This window comes from Labrus bergylta, chromosome 16, assembly GCF_963930695.1.
Source record: "Labrus bergylta chromosome 16, fLabBer1.1, whole genome shotgun sequence".
NCBI classification, from domain to species: Eukaryota; Metazoa; Chordata; class Actinopteri; order Labriformes; family Labridae; genus Labrus; species Labrus bergylta.
The window spans coordinates 18,685,709-18,706,641 of NC_089210.1; positions in this window are offsets into that span (position 1 = coordinate 18,685,709).

Sequence of the window (20,933 nt, forward strand, 5' to 3'; positions counted from 1 at the left end):
TCCCCTGTTAAATGGCAACAAAGACATTTCAATTAATATAATATACAGGAAAAGATTAAAAGTTCCATTACAAAAGTTAAATTGTAGTAAGACACCAAATTGGGAGACAGTATATTGTTAGGGTTAAAATGTTTTGATTTCTTTTGACAGAAACAGAAGACATTGTGTAGTAGCCTACATCAGAATGGTGGGTGGCATAGATCAACTCTGAAAAAAACAGTCAACCTAAGATAACTTGCAAATAATCACTTTTTCCATGTCATTTTCTGGTTCAAGTCAATTACTTTATTTATTCTTTTTCAAATTGGATTTTTTTTTATAGTCGAATTAAGAATTCGTGTTAGGGGAACCGGAGCACCCGGAGTAAACCTAAATAAGAGAGACAAGGACTAAAAGGTAGAAAAGGGAAAGCTAGGGTCTAATATTAATTACTTTTCAATAAGTTGTGCAGTTGTTGTGCACTATTTATAATTTCAACAATCAACTTTATCAGCTTCAGTTTTTATAGAACTGAGGGAATAAGGTGATAAAGTGAAAGGTTTGGGGAGGGGGTGGAGCTAAAGGGGGAGATAAAAGGGGAGAAAATGAACGGTTGGTGAGGTATAGAGGGGGGGCTATTCCAAGACTTCGCAGTCACAGCAATAGAGGAATCACTCTGGAGTATTTTTCTCCTCCTTCTTCTTGCCCTTATTTGACTTGACTCCAACTTGCTGCACTTTATTCATCCTCAGTTTCTTAAACCAGCTCCACCTATTTGACTTGACTCTGACTTGTTCTTCAGAAATAGTTGGCTGCACATTATTCTTTTTCTGTTTGATGAAGATGCTCCACCACTTTGACTTCTTCTCTGCTTCTTGCTCAACAAAGCTTTCCTCTGTATTAGCAAACTCATAAAGTTCATCCATTTCCAAATGATTGCGAAGGGACGGAGTTGTGTCCATATTAATTATCCCCTGCTCTGTGTCGATCTTTTCATTGCTCCGCCACTTGACTGACTTCTTCTCTGGGACTTCACTTTTGATATCTGCATTTCTGTGGCTCCTTGAAGTGTCAATTTGTTTGCAAAGGCTTTTGAGAACATCTTTCAATGTCCTTATGACACCTTTGAACACCCCTCTGCATGCTCTGCAGTTTGGGCACTTGGCACAGGTACCAGAATGGACAACAAAGGGTTGTTTTAAATCTTTCATAGCCTTTAAGATAATGGAGTCATCGCCATTGGTGAACATATTGAGGAAAGCCTCTGCAAATGTGGGAGTAACTCTGATCGATGCGTCAGCACCAACCACTTCCCAGAAAGCCTCGCTGAAGGAGCCTTTTAAATTCTGTTCCATTTTTTCATTGTAGATTTTACTGGCCCTTCTATGACCTAAACCTAAGTTCAACTCGTTGCAAACGATATCATGAAAATACAGTGGAGCGACTGTCTCTACGGAAAATCTCAGCACATCTGCATACATGCTGGTCAGCTTCTTCTTCCCCTCCATGTCCAATATGCCTCTGCTTAAATCATTTTTTTTGCCTCTTAGTAAGGCTGTCAAAGAATGACTTGAATATAATACAAAAGCTATTTTTCAGTAGCATTACTTTCTCAGCAAAGTGTTCCTCTTCATCATCCATTTCCAAATGATTGCAAAGGGACGAAGTTGTGTCCATATTAATTATCCCCTGCTTTGTGTTGATCGTTATAAAGATGCTGCTTCCTTTTCCATGTTAGATGGATCCATTGTGCTTTGTTTGAGATTAGACTTTTTCTGTTGAGAGCTTTTTAAAGTTTTCTCCTTCCTTCCTTTCTTTTTGTTTGATTTCATGACTGTTCGCTATGATGGACTTCTCTGGGTTCAGTTAAAGGGATATAGTTATTCTGATAAATTTGACTGTCTGTTCACAATCTTGATCTGAAAATCCTAAATCTAATTATAAGCGAGTTATGGATTGTTACATCACACATCAAAGTGTCTACTCAACCCTGTTGACACAATGATGACGTATGTTAGCGATCGTACGCGCCTGCGCAGTTTGGCACCGGAAGTACGGCGAGGTGCGCGAAACTATGCGAGGGGATTTACAACAAAATATTATGATACCTAAACCAGCTGACTTTGTCAAGTTGTAAAACACTTCCAGGTTCGTATGGTATTAGAAACTACAGAAGTTAAGAGCACAAGTCAGTCATCAGTGGTCATATTTATAAAATGTCAAACAAGAAGACAGACTTTGAGTTAGCCTATGTGTCGTAAAATGACAAACTGGCAAGCTTAAAACAAGGATACAAGACCACTTTGTAAGAGGCCAGGGTCGTTATTAACAAGACAGAAAACTAGCAAAGTGAACCTATATGACAGGGCACATTTCATATTGTGTCTTTGGCTTGCTAGTGTTACACCCCTGTAGCTCAGTAGTCCCATGACAGCTCTCAGCTCTCCCACAGTCTTTGGTTTCTTCTCCTTTAAAGCTCTGACAGCAAGCGTATCAGCAGGGTCCATTTTGCTGCCCTCTGCAGATATACGTCCTAAATAACGAACCTCACGCTTGAAGACTTCACACTTACTTGGTTTCAACTTTATCCCATGCTGACGTAGTCGCTGTAACACTGTTCTCACATCCTCAACATGGTCCTCAAATGATTTGCTAAAGACAAGCGTGTCATCCAGGTATGGTATGAAGATCTCATCACGCAGCCCTTCCAAACATTCTTCCATACATCGCTGGAAGGCAGCTGGGGCATTCATCAAACCAAAGGGTATTCGAATCCATTCATAAAGACCCCAAGGTGTCACAAAAGCTGTCATAGGTCTGCTTTCTTTAGCCATGAAGCCCTGATGGTAAGCTTTACCTTGATCTAAGAGAGAGAACCAGGAATTTCCACCTAGGCCATCCATGATGTCTTGCACTCTGGGAATCGGTTGGCGATCAGGAAGGGTTTTCTTGTTCACTTCACGGAAGTCAATACACAGCCGCAGAGTTCCATCTTTTTTTCGTACACAAACCACTGGTGATGCATACGGTGAGTTTGACTTCTCCACCCAGCCTTGTGCGATGAGGTCATGCAAGTAATCTTTCATCTCTCTGTAAAGTGGCTTAGGTACAGAGAGGTATGTTTTTGCGACAGGTTCAGTGTCTTTCAGAGATATGCTGAGTTGCAGTTTCTCTATGCAGCCGATATCATCATCTGTTTTTGAGAATGAAGCCGACTCCTCTCTCAACATCTGGTGAGCTATCTCCTTCTCGGGTTCGCTGAGGTGGCTCAGATTCACAGGTGGGTCCCATAAATTGTCATTACTGTGTTTCTTTTCAACTCTGATGTGATTCATAGTTGCTGGAGGTGGAGGGCGGCAACCCTCTAGCATGGAAGCTGGATAAACTGCCTGAATCTGCTGCACAGTCCCAATCACAGTCCTTCCTGCCAGCACTATGTCATGGTCTGTAGGATTCTGTACACTAACAGTAATAGATGGTTTATTACCTTTTCCCACTTTTACAAGCGTGTCACAGAATTGAAGTCCCTCAGCCCAGCGTGGGTTCACATCTGGCTCAAAGATAAGTGTTGTATCTTCATCTGGTGCAGACACATTTACATGGCACTCAACTTTGACAGACATGTGTTTTGGTATGTTGATCCTGTCTTTTTTTGTCTTCACAACATATTCATGATTTTGCTCAACACTTACTTGCTGTACAAAGGCTTCTGCTTGGTTTGGCTTGAGATCAGGGAATGCTGCCCTCACTGCGTGACTGAGGCGTTCTCTGTTGTTAGAGCTGGACTGTTTTGATTCACTGTTTATAATGAGATCGATAACATTAGAGCCAATTATGGGACGAAACAGATTGTTACCTTTCATCACAAGTGTTGGAACTATAACTTCTGTGGTGACTGCTTCTCCTGGAGCTAGTCTGAAAGTAATCTTCACCCAGCCTGCATATGGTATATTCTCACCATTTGCTGCCACAATGTCAAGAGTATCTGCACTGTCCAGAATTTCAGAAATGTCTCTCAGTCTCAAGTCTGGTACGTGTTCTTGTTTCCATTGTTCATCCATTATTGTTACTTGGGAACCTGAGTCCCACAAAGCTTGAACTCTTTCATGTTGAATGTAACAGTCGATCACATATTTTTTTCCTACCAGAGGAGCCACTTTTGCTTGTTTTCTTCCTTTTGAGTGAGTGTTCACAGTCATACATGAAAATGGCACACATTTTTCTTGGTGCACAGCCCAACCATTAACTTGACATGACTTAGAACAGTAGAGTTCATTTTTACATGATGCACATTGTTTCAGTCTCATCTCTTCACCTTCTTTCCCACAGTGAGCACAGTGCTGGGACCTCTCTGTATGACTGGTCACTCCCTGTCCCGCGCGAGCGACCTTTCCCCGTTTAAAGGGTCACCTCCAACATGTCTTTGTCCTCTAGCTCGACAACCAGCCAGGAAATGCTCACTGCTGCCGCACCTGAAACAGTGTGTACAGTAGTCCTCAGCTCCCCGCTGTTGACAGCTAAAACATCTCCTCATACGTCTCTGATTTTGTGGTGGGAAGCTGCGCTGTGGGGCAAACTTTTGCTGATACTGTGCAGTCTCACCTCTCTGTCCGGGGCCAGGCGTGTACCAGTATCTCTGGGGCAATTCTTGCATCTGATGACCTGGGAACTGCTGAGCTGATGTGCCATCCAATCCTCTTGTTTGAGGCTGCTGATCTCTATACATGTACTGGGGCTGCTGCATAGACTCTCTTATCTGGGATACTTCGACTTTAAGATCTTTCAGCAAAGTCATTTCAGACCTCATTTCTTCAAGCTGAGTCAATACAGTTGAGGGAATTTTACCTGAGTTCTGTTGAGTTGATGGTTTTTCATTCTTTTCAACAGGAGCAGTGTTGGACTGGGCTGAGTGAATATTTATAGGACGTTGTTGTCCCAACAGCTTCCTTTTATTTTGGCTCTCCGTCTCATAAGCACATGCTGTGTTCATTCGCTCAAGTAACAGTTCATCAGAGATGTCAGTTTGTTCAAGGTATGGTCGAAGGTCACGTTTTATGTTATCATTTTGTAGCCCAGTTAACACAGTGTGAAGAAACATGTTCTGTACTAAACCTGGGTCATATTTGAGGCCTGACTCTGCTTCTTGTGAGGCAAACAAAATCTTTTGTCTGAGGTCAAAAGCACGAATGAGGAAGTTCTGCGGAGTTTCTTTGATGCCTTGAACTTCTGAGGTCAGCTGTTTGTAGAGTTCGGTTGCACTCTTTTCCTGGTAATGAGAACGAAGTATCCGTCTTAATGTGGGTACGGTCAAGTTAGCTTTTCCCTCTAGGTAGCTACGAATTTGCATGCCAGGGGAGATTGCTTTTATCACGGCATCCACAATCTCAGATTCTGGAACTCCTTTGCTCAGGCCATGTTCGATTTGTCGAGCTAAACTTGAAAAAGTGAGTCTCTCCTTCTGTCCAGGCTCACCAATTTAACCAGATATTTTAAAGTCTTTATGCCAAGGTGGATGACAGTGAGATGCGCTCTGTGTAGATGTTCTGCTAGAAGCCTTGTTGTTGATATCTATATTTTCTTGATCATCTGTTTTCCCGTGCCCCTGTGTTGTCGTCAACTGAAGCTGCAGAGCCTCAATTTCTTTCACTAGCCTTTCCTCTTCTTGATTTCGTTCTCTTTGTTGCTCTGTTAATTGTGTTCCTTGGGCATTTATCTGTCCTGATTTATCTTTCTTTTCAGCTACCTGGAGCTCAGAAATTGTGTCTTGTAGATGGAGTAAGTCAGACATACCTTTGTCCTCCAGTTTCTCTAACTCCACTCTCTGGATGTGGTTTGAAATGAGTGTGATGAGTGCTGCACGACCCTTGCCAGTGACATGCTCAAATTCTGGGCCTGCGATGAAGAGATTGTCACGTAATTCCACCAAAATGGCTCTGGACAGCGCACACAATCCTCCTATTATTTCAAGCTGTAACTTCTCTAACTCTGATGAATCCATCTTTCAACAGAAGAGCTTAGGTGTCTGGGTTAAGTAGTGCCTTTGACCTTTGAGGAGTGGTAGTTGCCCTCCTAGTATGTCGTGATACCTCAGATTGCATGCACACTTTTCTCAGGTGTCGGGATACCACTGCAGCCGGTTCACCTCCTGCTCTCGATGTCTGGTAGATGTAAAAGGGCTGTACGATGCTCTGGGACATCAATCTCGAGTAGACACTGGCCCAGGCAACACACAATCCCAGCGGTGCCTCCAAATGTTACACCCCTGTACAGCGTACTGTAAGGGGAGAAATAAAGAAGAAACAAACAAACACGTTGTTGCTGGCTTTCATTCAATGGTGTAATGAATAATATGCAATAACACATCATATTATCATTGTACAATATTATACACTTAGATGAACATACATGCACTGTTTAATACCTTTACATCTGTCATATAACAGGCTAGTATTTCTCAATATTGTATAATCTACTGCTTGTTTGATGTAAACACATTTAACTCTTTCTTAGTTGCTTTAGTAGTTATACACATACACACTTGCAGAGTGATATTTCTTTAAACTGTACCATGTAACTGTAATTGTTCAACTGACCGATACAACTTAAATAACACACTCTCAGTAGACGCACTACACGTGTCTCTATTGCTCTCTGTCTGTGTGATTCAAGCTAGCATGCACGCATCACGGCAAACACATTCATGCTTAAACTGCTTCATAAACATACTGAAATTACTTTGTATACAGAAAACATATCACTAACCTGTTCCCGGAAACTTACAACACATTTATACTTGGTTTTATTCACTTTTAACCAGTATTCTTACCTGTAAGGGGAGAAATAAAGAAGAAAGAAACAAACACCTTGTTGCTGGCTTTCATTCAATGGTGTAATGAATGACGCTCAGACAACACGCTCCCCCTGCTGGCGTAAAACCGGAAGTGTAAAACAATAACAAAAGCTTAAGACCAAACCAATCAATTACCGATATGCTTTTAAACTTAACCTTAGCAGCATGAATTAACATTAAATTATAACTAGCTTTTTAGCATTTTTAAAGGATATACAACATTTTAGAAAGACACTAGTTTTAACATGTATTATTAATTTAACTTAGTGCACAATCTTATATCCATTACATAGACAGGCTGTATAAACGTCACTGAAAGGTTCAAATAGCCTAGCCTATATTTTGCGGCTCCAGACAGATTTTTTTGGGTGGAGCTACTGGCAAAAATGTCTCTTTTGCAGACCCCTGCAATTACCCAAATAAAGAGTAAATTATCTTATTCCAGACATACTTCTTTTGTAGATGCATGTCCTGCGATGTGACTATTGCGCATGCGCACATCATGATGACGATGAAACAATATATCGTGTCGTGTGGACATTTTGGATGTGGTTGGCTACGGAACTCCACCTGGCCACAACCTCCTCCCCTAATGCTAAAGTTGATTCCGACCAGTAAAGGCGCTTTATCACGCTCTTCCTTCACAAACCAACATCCTGTGTTTTGGTTATTTTTGCAAGCGCATCCATTTTTTTCCCAATCCTTGGTCACAAGACAAAAGATTTTCAAACACAAATTAATTTTTTATCATTGTTTAATTCAAATACATACCGTTTGCCCCCATACTTGGCAGATTGTCCTGCAATTATAAGATAAACGCAGAAAAATATTTTATTTTATTTTTATGCATTAATGGACAATAATTACCACAGAACCACGGAAAGCTTTTCTTTGACTGTCAGCATTTTTAAGACGGTGTTTTTGGGTTCGCCATATCTGTACATTGCATTCTGCGTCACCATATTTCTTCGCTGCTTGGCAGTTGATTGTCGACTCTGCTAGTTTTATCACCAGCATCTTAAAGTTAGCATCAAAACTTCTTCTCATTTGTTTGTTAACTTGCACCACTTTTGAGCAGCCTTATTCGGGCCGTCACTGTGCGTCTGCATCATTCAGGCGAACTGTCACTGTTGTGAGTTTTGATTGACCGCTTTACATGTGGGGGTGTCCCAACAACTGCTGTAGTAATGCTGCAGCTCCCAGTGCAAATGGGACATCTTTTGAATTGTCTTCATGGACAATGTACTTGGTCTCTCAAAGTAGCAACACATAGCCTACAGTTTTAATCATTGACTAATTAATTATTAAAGGTTAAGATTAATAAAAAGTTATTATAAGTAAAGTGACATGGTTGTCACGTCGGGGAATATTGCTCTGCTCACCCTCCTCTCGTATTTATCCACATCAATCATGAGTGTGATTTAATAAAAAAATATTGTTTGAAGTAGTGTAGATGGCATTCAAATCTACTACGATCACGCTGATGGATCGTTTTCATTAAAAAGTGAGCGTTTGAGCTTTGATTATGCTTGATGAACTCTTTGGAACTCTTCAATATTGTTTTTTTTTTTTTCACGTTTTCAAGCTGGTCAACATCTGCTCAAGGATTTTTCATGTGTTTAGGAAAATGCTGTACCATTGATTTGCTGTGAAACAGACACAGAAAATATGAATCTACAATCAGTTATCTTAACGCACAGACTTGCGTGTGGGTGTGTGTGAAAACATAGTGTGGTGGAAGGTATTGAAGAGTGCACTTACACAAAGTGCTTCATGAAACGAAAGGTGCAGGCACTGGTCTGGCAGGGCAAAAAAAGAGCAAGATTGCAGAAAGCTGCGGCTGGGCAACAGACCCAGGTGCTCCAACTGAAGTGGATGCAGACCATCTCCTTTGGCATCTCGAGGAAAACACAGGCACATTAGTACATAGACACCAGCTTATAAAAATACAAGCAGGGGCCGTCACAATGTACACAAAAACATATGTTGACATTATTAAAACTTTGGTAAGGCCTATGTGACTTTAACCTCTGAATTCTGATGGCTGATGGGAGCTGATGGGAGCATGACCCAGAAATTACAAAAAGACATAATAATACATACTTGCTCAATCAATGTAGGTGTTCTAATGTTTTGAATGGGTCTTGAAATTCACCTGCTCTCAGCCAAATGTTGGCTGTGGTTAAGAAGTGTGTAAGTTTCACCTGACATGTAGGCAGCTCAACCAGGTTTAGACTGCAAATAAAATAATATCAACTGCTGAAACTCTGAACCCAGCTTCCTGACAAAAGTTAGTTTCAAGCTCTGGTTATGACAAAGTAACAGTGGCAAAATAATTCGGACTTAATATGGAGAGACAAGTAATAAGTGAAAGCAGCAAGCGGAATAATAACTCATGCTCATATAACTACAAATCAAGCAAATAACTGCCAGCTAGTGTAATGGATATAAGATTGTGCACTAAGTTAAATTAATAATACATGTTAAAACTAGTGTCTTTCTAAAATGTTGTATATCCTTTAAAAATGCTAAAAAAAATAGTTATAATTTAATGTTAATTCATGCTGCTAAGGTTAAGTTTAAAAGCATATTGGTAATTGATTGGTTTGGTCTTAAGCTTTTGTTATTGTTTTACACTTCCGGTTTTGCGCCAGCAGGGGGAGCGTGTTGTCTGAGCGTCATTCATTACACCATTGAATGAAAGCCAGCAACAAGGTGTTTCTTTCTTTCTTCTTTATTTCTCCCCTTACAGTACGCTGTACAGGGGTGTAACATCTAAGCCCACTCACATTTCTAATATAACTAAATGAGCATTTATTTATATACTTTACCACATTAAGTGACAACTCTCCAGCTGGGATCTCATCAATCACCCCGTCTTTCTGCCTGCCTGCCTGCCTGCCTGCCTGCCTGCCTGCCTGCCTGCCTGCCTGCCTGCCTGCCTGCCAACACTCAACAAGAAACCACTGAGCTGATGTACCGGCTCATTGTGAGCTGAGAGAAGACCTGCAGACACGTGCAACATGGGTATGTCTGCAGGCCTTATTTCATGTTTGATGGAGGTTAAAAGCCACGACCATCAGGGCAGAAAAGGTAGACAGTTTCTGTTCAGTAACAATAAGTTTAACATAAAGTAACACACCCACTTATGGAAAAAAAGTAGACAGAAATAGTAAATCAAATAATGCAAGATACAGTGAAAAAATGGATTCAATGAATTAGAAATCAATATTAATCCCAGCTGATGAATGAATAAACAAATATATAAATAATACAAAAACAAACAAATAACTTGCTATGTAGATTTGTCTTTTACCTACAAGTCTCTGAGTTTGAACTATTATACTACTTTTACATATTTTGGGATTTATTTGAAATACAGAAGCTTTTTACCACTTTGGATTTCACTCTGCATCTCCAAATAAATGTATCACCATGCAAGGTATCATGAAGAAGACATGTCTGTAAGAGCCACTTCATGATTATTAAACATGGAAAATAACTTCCAACTACATTCGGACATTAAAAGACTACAAATGGTAAAGTAAACGGAGTTAACCACAAAGTTAGTTATATAAAGAAAAGGGTTTGGAGGTATAAAGACGGTCATGTGTTTGGACTCAGTCCAACACTAAACTCTACTGGATGACTACAGAACTACAATCTATTAACACAGTTCAGGACGGTTAAAAGATCTTGCATTTTATTAAAAAACATCTAGGCCTACTGAATTACATTTATTTGAATACTTATGAAGCTGTAAACAGATCCTGCTGCACTATGAAAGTGTAATCTATGGATTTCTCTTCATATAATGATGTTTATTCTTCTTTTTTGTAATTGAAATATTTGTCAAATATTTCACCTCGAGATATCACTCATGCAATTTGAGCAGACTTTACCTTTAATTATGTCAGAAACTATACAGTAAGATCTGCTGAAAATTCTCAGGACTACAGCCAGGGACACGAGGAATAAGAATCCAGTGAAAGTTTCTTGTCTTAACATAGTGTTTTTTTTTTCTGTCAGCCGTTATTATTGACGGTATCTTTTGCACGGCCGCATTCCTTCTTTTACCGTGGTCAAGTGAGCCGTCTTTTGCAAAACCCGGTCAAGCCAGCCGGTGCTTAAAAAGTGTCTAAACAAGGAATTACAGTACGGGTGCTCGTAGCACCCAAAAATGAGAAATGCGGCCGCGTATTTTGAGAAATTGTTATTAAATAAGACGTGTAAAATAATATAAAAATGTATTTAAAAATTGTATGAGTTCTCTACATTTTAAGATGCTTTAACTGAAAAGTTTTTGAGAAAGATTAAGTTTAATTCTGCTCAAATTGCATTGAGACGCTTTGATATTTTAGTCATATTGATTATTTTATTTTGAAAAATCTATGACAGGTGACAAAGCTCTTTCAATGGGTTCTTGTTCGTCATGTCCCTGGCTGTTTCCTGAGAATTAGCAGCAGATTTGACTGTATAGTTTTTGAGAAAAATGAAGGGAAATTCTGCTCAAATTGCATTGAGATGCTTTGATATTTTACTCATTTAGATTATTTCATTTTGAAAAAGAGGTGACAAAGATCTTTCAATGGATTCTTTCTCTTCATGTCCCTGGATGTTATCCTGAGAATTATCAGCATATGAGTAAAATCTGCTGAAAATTCTCAGGATGACAGCCAGGGACATGAGGCACAAGAATCCATTGAAATATCTGTCAGAGATTTCTTCAAAATAAAATAATCAATATGACTAAAATATCAAAGCATCTCAATGCAATTTGAGCAGAATTTACATTTATTTTTCTCAAAAACTACTACGGTTACTCATGATCTGTGAGTGCAGTCAAGAATACAGGGGTGTACATTCTGCCAGGAAGACTTTTTTTTTAAACTAATATGCTACAGATTGCTACAGGCTTGGGTGGCTCAGGCTTTCTCACCTAGCTGTGGGAGTGTCACCCACCTGGGGGAGGGGTTACTGCCCTTTGTGATTTCATGAAGGGAAAGTCTCCAAATGGTCTGTTTGAGCACACTTTTTTTTTTACTCACCAGAAAACACGATCTTGAAGAGTTACATTTGTTTTCTCCAGATCTTACCTTAACAGATTTACTATGTAGGCAACAAAAATGTCAAAATGTTTTGTTTTAAAGATTTATTTTTGGGCTTTTTGTGCCTTTAATGGATAGATAGGACAGTGGATAGAGTCGGAAATCAGGGAGAGAGAGTGGGGAACGACATGCGGGAAAGAAGCCACAGGCGGGAAGCGGCCCGCCTGCTTGAGACGACAGCCTCCATACATGGGGCGTGCGCACTAACCACTGCCCCACCAGTGCCCCAAAAATGTCAAAATGTTTTGATTTCTTTTGACAGAAACAGAAGACATTGTGTAGTAGCCTACATCAGAATGGTGGGTGGCATAGATCAACTCTGAAAAAACAGTCAACCTAAGATAACTTGCAAATAATCACTTTTTCCATGTCATTTTCTGGTTCAAGTCAATTACTTTATTTATTCTTTTTCAAATTGGATTTTTTTTTATAGTCGAATTAAGAATTCGTGTTAGGGGAACCGGAGCACCCGGAGTAAACCTAAATAAGAGAGACAAGGATTAAAAGGTAGAAAAGGGAAAGCTAGGGTCTAATATTAATTACTTTTCAATAAGTTGTGCAGTTGTTGTGCACTATTTATAATTTCAACAATCAACTTTATCAGCTTCAGTTTTTATAGAACTGAGGGAATAAGGTGATAAAGTGAAAGGTTTGGGGAGGGGGTGGAGCTAAAGGGGGAGATAAAAGGGGAGAAAATGAACGGTTGGTGAGGTATAGAGGGGGGGCTATTCCAAGACTTCGCAGTCACAGCAACAGAGGAATCGCCATGGAGTATTTTTCTCCTCCTTCTTCTTGCCCTTATTTGACTTGACTCCAACTTGCTGCACTTTATTCATCCTCAGTTTCTTAAACCAGCTCCACCTATTTGACTTGACTCTGACTTGTTCGTCAGAAGTTGGCTGCACATTATTCTTTTTCTGTTTGAAGAAAATGCTCCACCACTTTGACTTCTTCTCTGCTTCTTGCTCAACAAAGTTTTCCTCTGTATTAGCAAACTCATAAAGTTCATCCATTTCCAAATGATTGCAAAGGGACGGAGTTGTGTCCATATTAATTATCCCCTGCTCTGTGTCGATCTTTTCATTGCTCCGCCACTTGACTGACTTCTTCTCTGGGACTTCACTTTTGATATCTGCATTTCTGTGGCTCCTTGAAGTGTCAATTTGTTTGCAAAGGCTTTTGAGAACATCTTTCAATGTCCTTATGACACCTTTGAACACCCCTCTGCATGCTCTGCAGTTTGGGCACTTGGCACAGGTACCAGAATGGACAACAAAGGGTTGTTTTAAATCGTTCATAGCCTTTAAGATAATGGAGTCATCGCCATTGGTGAACATATTGAGGAAAGCCTCTGCAAATGTGGGAGTAACTCTGATCGATGCGTCAGCACCAACCACTTCCCAGAAAGCCTCGCTGAAGGAGCCTTTTAAATTCTGTTCCATTTTTTCATTGTAGATTTTACTGGCCCTTCTATGACCTAAACCTAAGTTCAACTTGTTGCAAACGATATCATGAAAATACAGTGGAGCGACTGTCTCTACGGAAAATCTCAGCACATCTGCATACATGCTGGTCAGCTTCTTCTTCCCCTCCATGTCCAATATGCCTCTGCTTAAATCATTTTTTTGCCTCTTAGTAAGGCTGTCAAAGAATGACTTGAATATAATACAAAAGCTATTTTTCAGTAGCATTACTTTCTCAGCAAAGTGTTCCTCTTCATCATCCATTTCCAAATGATTGCAAAGGGACGGAATTGTGTCCATATTAATTATCCCCTGCTCTGTGTCGATCTTTTCATTGCTCCGCCACTTGACTGACTTCTTCTCTGGGACTTCACTTTTGATATCTGCATTTCTGTGGCTCCTTGAAGTGTCAATTTGTTTGCAAAGGCTTTTGAGAACATCTTTCAATGTCCTTATGACACCTTTGAACACCCCTCTGCATGCTCTGCAGTTTGGGCACTTGGCACAGGTACCAGAATGGACAACAAAGGGTTGTTTTAAATCTTTCATAGCCTTTAAGATAATGGAGTCATCGTCATTGGTGAACATATTGAGGAAAGCCTCTGCAAATGTGGGAGTAACTCTGATCGATGCGTCAGCACCAACCACTTCCCAGAAAGCCTCGCTGAAGGAGCCTTTTAAATTCTGTTCCATTTTTTCATTGTAGATTTTACTGGCCCTTCTATGACCTAAACCTAAGTTCAACTCGTTGCAAACGATATCATGAAAATACAGTGGAGCGACTGTCTCTACGGAAAATCTCAGCACATCTGCATACATGCTGGTCAGCTTCTTCTTCCCCTCCATGTCCAATATGCCTCTGCTTAAATCATTTTTTTGCCTCTTAGTAAGGCTGTCAAAGAATGACTTGAATATAATACAAAAGCTATTTTTCAGTAGCATTACTTTCTCAGCAAAGTGTTCCTCTTCATCATCCATTTCCAAATGATTGCAAAGGGACGGAATTGTGTCCATATTAATTATCCCCTGCTTTGTGTCGATCGTTACAACCTCACTGGAGCACATTGAGGTGGATGGAGATGAATCTTTAGGAAGGGGAGAGCTAAATCTCATCTCTCTAACCTCTGCAGAAGGTGGTGTGTTATTTCTAACATGTTCTTCCACCATGACCTCAGGCTTCACAAATGAATCGGTGGAGGACGAAGTTGAAGGAACTTTCTCTTTCTCTGATTCATTTTGCTTCCAAATAAGAAACCTAGCCTTACACTCTGTTTGATTTTCAGCTTCCATGTCGCGGGCTGAAAAATACTCATCAGAATACTCATCCAACCTCCGGCAGTATTCTTCATAGTCTATGCCTTTGGCTTCCCACATGGCTTCTTTCTCATCTATCTCTTGGAGGCCTTCTAAGGCCGTCTTCATTGCGTCCTGGAGGAGCCATACGGCATATTCATCTGCGTCAATTTCTGCTTCCTCTTCTTCTTCCACCATATAATTTTTGTCATTCTTCTCTTCAGATTCTCTACACATATCCTTGGTCTTGTCTTGGACAGGAGCATCAGTCTGGGTAGAGGAATTGTCTCTAGGTGCTAAAGATGCTGCTTCCACAAGGACAGAGCTCGGGTCTTCTTGCTCAGCAAAGTTTTCCTCTGTATTAGCAAACTCAAAAAGTTCATCCATTTCCAAATGATTGCAAAGGGACGGAGTTGTGTCCATATTAATTATCCCCTGCTTTGTGTCGATCGTTACAACCTCACTGGAGCACATTGAGGTGGATGGAGATGAATCTTTAGGAAGGGGAGAGCTAAATCTCATCTCTCTAACCTCTGCAGAAGGTGGTGTGTTATTTCTAACATGTTCTTCCACCATGACCTCAGGCTTCACAAATGAATCGGTGGAGGACGAAGTTGAAGGAACTTTCTCTTTCTCTGATTCATTTTGCTTCCAAATAAGAAACCTAGCCTTACACTCTGTTTGATTTTCAGCTTCCATGTCGCGGGCTGAAAAATACTCATCAGAATACTCATCCAACCTCCGGCAGTATTCTTCATAGTCTATGCCTTTGGCTTCCCACATGGCTTCTTTCTCGTCTATCTCTTGGAGGCCTTCTAAGGCCGTCTTCATTGCGTCCTGGAGGAGCCATACGGCATATTCATCTGCGTCAATTTCTGCTTCCTCTTCTTCTTCCACCATATAATTTTTGTCATTCTTCTCTTCACATTCTCTACACATATCCTTGGTCTTGTCTTGGACAGGAGCATCAGTCTGGGTAGAGGAATTGTCTCTAGGTGCTAAAGATGCTGCTTCCACAAGGACAGAGCTCGGGTCTTCTTGCTCAGCAAAGTTTTCCTCTGTATTAGCAAACTCAAAAAGTTCATCCATTTCCAAATGATTGCAAAGGGACGGAGTTGTGTCCATATTAATTATCCCCTGCTTTGTGTCGATCGTTACAACCTCACTGGAGCACATTGAGGTGGATGGAGATGAATCTTTAGGAAGGGGAGAGCTAGATCTCATCTCTCTAACCTCTGCAGAAGGTGGTGTGTTATTTCTAACATGTTCTTCCACCATGACCTCAGGCTTCACAATTGAATCGGTGGAGGACGAAGTTGCAGGAACTTTCTCTTTCTCTGATTTATTTTTCCTCCAAATAAGAAACCTAGCCTTACACTTTGTTAGATTTTCAGCTTCCATCTCACGGGCTGAATAATACTCATCATAATACTCATCCAACCTCCGGCAGTATTCTTCATAGTCTATGCCTTCGGCTTCCCACATGGCTTCTTTCTCTTTTATCTCTTGGAGGCCTTCGAAGGCCGTCTTCATTGCATCCTGGATTAGCCATTCGGTATATTCTTCTGGGGTAATTAATGCTTCCTCGTCTTCTTTCACCATATCATTTTTGTCATTCTTCTCTTCAGATTCTCTACACATGTCCTTGGTCTTGTCTTGGACAGGAGCATCAGTCTGGGTAGAGGAATTGTCTCTAGGAGCTAAAGATGCTGCTTCCTTTTCCATGTTAGATGGATCCATTGTGCTTTGTTTGAGATTAGACTTTTTCTGTTGAGAGCTTTTTGAAGTTTTCCCCTTCCTTCCTTTCTTTTTGTTTGATTTCATGACTGTTCGCTTTGATGGACTTCTCTGGGTTCAGTTAAAGGGATATAATTATTCTGATAAATTTGACTGTCTGTTCACAATCTTGATCTGAAAATCCTAAATCTAATTATAAGCGAGTTATGGATTGTTACGTCACACATCAAAGCGTCTACTCAACCCTGTTGACACAATGATGACGTATGTTAGCGATCGTACGCGCCTGCGCAGTTTGGCACCGGAAGTACGGCGAGGTGCGCGAAACTATGCGAGGGGATTTACAACAAAATATTATGATACCTAAACCAGCTGACTTTGTCAAGTTGTAAAACACTTCCAGGTTCGTATGGTATTAGAAACTAGAGAAGTTAAGAGCACAAGTCAGTCATCAGTGGTCATATTTATAAAATGTCAAACAAGAAGTCAGCCGCTCCTTGAGTTTACATGGTGAAGTGAGCCGCCCCTAAATTTCAAGTGCCCACGTATTCTGATCTTTATGGTAAATGCTCCGGACTCCAGAGCGAGCAGGAGGAACAGACAGAGAGAGCGATGAAGTCAAGTGCTAAATGTCTAGGTCTTACCATAAAACTGACTATGAGATACACGTGTATGAAACGGGAGTAAACACAATACTGTTCAGGGAATAGCTTCGGAGGTCGGGGAAGTTAGTGTGAGAATAATACTGCGAGTCTGCGGTAACTTCCGTTTTTCAAAATAAGGTGTTCACAATTAAAAAACAAAACAAAACAGTTTTTTTGGAGAAAACAATAATTATATATATTTTCTTACCTAAGTAAACAGTGATTCTGATATTGCACAGGTACTATGAAGTACTTTTACTGTGTGCTTTCTGAGAAATCCACTGTCAAAGTCCCTTATAAATCACTATAATGAGCCTTTTTTTCTGACTTTGATGTCTTGTAAAAACATTTTCCTCCATAAGTACACAATGATTCTGATATGGTTGGACTTAGTACTTCTTAGACTACATGCACAGGTACTATGAAGTACTTTTACTTACCATGAAACTTAGAATAGCCTTAACAACAACAACAACAACACAAAGCACTGTCAGTAAAATAGTGGTGGTATGAATTTCTATCACGCAAACTACTGGTGTGTATAAGGAATTATACAAACACAAGATTAATAACATACATAATCTTGAGAGTCACGTCTGTTGTATTCATTGTTGTTGTTGATGCTCTGTTTGTTTCTATCCATCTCTTTCTTTCTACATCTCCCTCTATCCCAGTTTACGAGCCCAGCCTAAATATTTAAAGCCTTTGAGCCCAGCGTAGTTTCAGCAGACGTCCGTTCAACATGAGTCCGGTTCTGCTTGTGGTTTCTGACTCCTAAACGCAGTTTTTTTCTTGCCACTGTAACTTTGCTAAATGTTGCTTAGTGCTCACATTTCAGACAGTCGAGCAAAATATAAGAAGGTAAAAACAACTGAATGATATGTAAAAAGCCAAAAATGAGTTTTATTTCACAGAAATAATAATAAGAAATAAATATAAATAATAAATCCAAATAATAGCATAACATGTTTCCCCTTTGGCATCTTACTACAGACTGACAGCCTGACAGAAAGCCAGTTGTGCCTTACTTTCAAATTATATACAGAGCGCTCATTTGACTGCTCCACAGCCTACTTGTTGCAAAGTTTGCAAGATGTGTTTGAACATTTTATTTTATGGGGCTTTCTGAAAAAATATTCCAATGCCCTATTACATGAGAAGGCCTCAGGATGGGGTCCGTTTATGGAGATCCTCAGGCAGGCAGCCAGGTGTTCACCTTGAAGCTGGTTTCAGGTCTGTTTTCACCTGAGGATAAAGCAAAGAAAATACCACAAACTGCACTAATATGAAGAAAATGCATGATTATTTGTTGTCCTGTTCAAGGTCATGCTCTTACCCTGTTCACCGTTGAGAATCACGTTGTAATTGACACAGGAAACGGGTAAAACAAGTGCAATGCCTGCAAGGAGGCTCAGACAGGGGTAGAGGTTGGTCCACTCATCAAACTCGCTTGCCAGCAGACTCATGATCTCCTGGTTATTGTTCTTGAAACAACATTTGGTTTACCAAGGCATTAGTCTATGTGTGTGTATTGTGAACTGTAGTTGATTGTAGTCAGAATCAGCTTAATTGACCCACCGTGAATGCCCCAGGAAGGACATGATTTTTGAACGAGGACCACTCCTGCAGGACCTCATTCTCATGTTCAGGGCAACATTTCCTGGCAAGAGTCCGCAGATGAGAGATGTTGATTGTATCATCTTGTAGAGTGGTTGATTGCGGTGCGGGTCCCAAGATACTGAAGGCCCCAAGAATGTCCAGATCATGAAACCTCCTCTCCAGGTGTGTTTCCAGGCCAGTTATGTAAGGGTGGATGACCTACAATGAATAAATCAACATATTTTAAGAAAGAGCCTACACCCACTGTTACCTCCGTCATTAAGGGCCAGGCCATAGTCTATTCAGGAGTATAAATTCCATTTTCTCTCATTCATAGTTTCAAAATTGGACATTTACCTCTCGCTGGGTTCTGGCTCACTGCTCCTCCCTCAGCGCTTCATGACATCTCGCCCTCTCCTATTCCTCTCCTCCTCGTGCTGGCTCCGAGTCCTTGGGGATCATCGAGGTCCTGATGGAGGCGAGGCAGGCATGATCCAGGGAGTGGAGTCTGTCCAGCCAGAGACTGAATTGTGACAGGAACCTATATATAAAAAAGAAAAGATGCTGTTAAGTATTGGTCAGACCTGCAAACAACCCTCATTTCAATGTGTGAAATCAAACAGATTTGAATAAATAGATGATAATATAGATAATAAACACATTAAGCTTACCTGCTCCTTGATTTGTAAAAAGTTGACATTTGCTTTTTGAAAGATTTTGGACAGACATGCGAGGTGGGGCAAAACATCAGCCTGGAGGTAAACTGCTGCCGCTTTATCTGTATGTAGCACAGAATGTGTAGGGTCCCTTTGCCACTGGACATCTTCTCATCTCTGCCTCCTCTGCCAAGGCTCCAAGGAATGCACTCAAGTTCCTCAGTAGGGTCTCGATGACCCTGTGCTGAAAGAGCCAGCTTGTATCCTTCACTTCCTGAAAATGTTGCAATAAAGGACAGAATGATTAGTTATGAATAGACAGAAGATAACTACAATGGTATCAAATAACTATTACCTTTATTTTCAGATCACTGACACCCAGGGTAGCCGATGCTGCCCCGAGTGTTGCAGTACGATTTGCACTGTTTCTGAAAAATAAATGAAGTTCTTAAAGGTGGTCCCTATTCACCCCCATTGAATAGGGACCCCATTCACACGCCGCCAAAATGTATATAAAATCAATGAGTGACAAGCATGGGATACAACAGACAAAACAAGCTCACATAGGCATTAAATATTTACCTGTCATCACGGCTGCCCCCTCAGTCCCAAGTCCATAGAGTTTCTCTGTTGGGAGGCCCTTCCTCAAGATTACATCCTTGATGGCTGTCACAACACAGAGTCTGCTTTGCCATCGTCAATAGAGACCAAGTCCAGGAATTGACTCAACACATGTCCCTCTTTATCCAGGTATCTGAGAGAAAGCAAAGGCAAGTATTTAGTATTAAAAGTTCATTCGGACCAAGGATGTATGCAATTCTAAAATCAGACAAAATAAATGGTCCTATAGCAGACATGCAAATGAAGCAGTCTGGACATAGAGACATCAGTGCTAGCCTGGAAGTCGGCTCCTCGATGACTCCTGCTAAGATCTCAAGCATTCCGTCAATGATACGATGAGATCTATAATTATTCCTCTGGTCAATCTGACGTTGGGAAAAGTAAAATATAAAATATTTAAAAAATGTATTCATTAATGTTAAGATTGAATTAAATTTGAAATTATGGCTAGGGGACCTTTACCTTTAATCTCTTGAAATAGTTACATCCTAGAAGCTCAGCCAGGCTCAACAGCTTTGGGTAGTTTGTGTGGGGGGCCAGTTACTTTTTTATGAGCCAGTAAAGGCCCTTGAACCCACCAATGATTGCCTCGTGCTCTAAAACAACAGTTGGCTCAGAGGAATCCATCATTGAGATGCCTGTAAATGACAAAGTTATTAAAAATGGATTTGAATATACTGAAGTTATTACAAAACGGCTGTTGAAATCAGAACCCACCAGATGAAACAAGAGGCCTGACATCTGATGCTCTCCTGGTGGTGCTTCAGTGACGTGCCGTTCCAAGTAATCTTTTCTGTATACAGTCACTCCGACCTCAAGAAAAGCTCTCTTTGCCCTGCCTTTCTTATTTGCAGCACAGTCAACAAAACATCCCTAAAAAGTAAAGCAATCATTGATCAAATTAGCTAAATATCCACAGATATACCTGTTAATTTATTCTTTTTTTGTGATTGAATTATGCACAACACAATAAGATCACATAT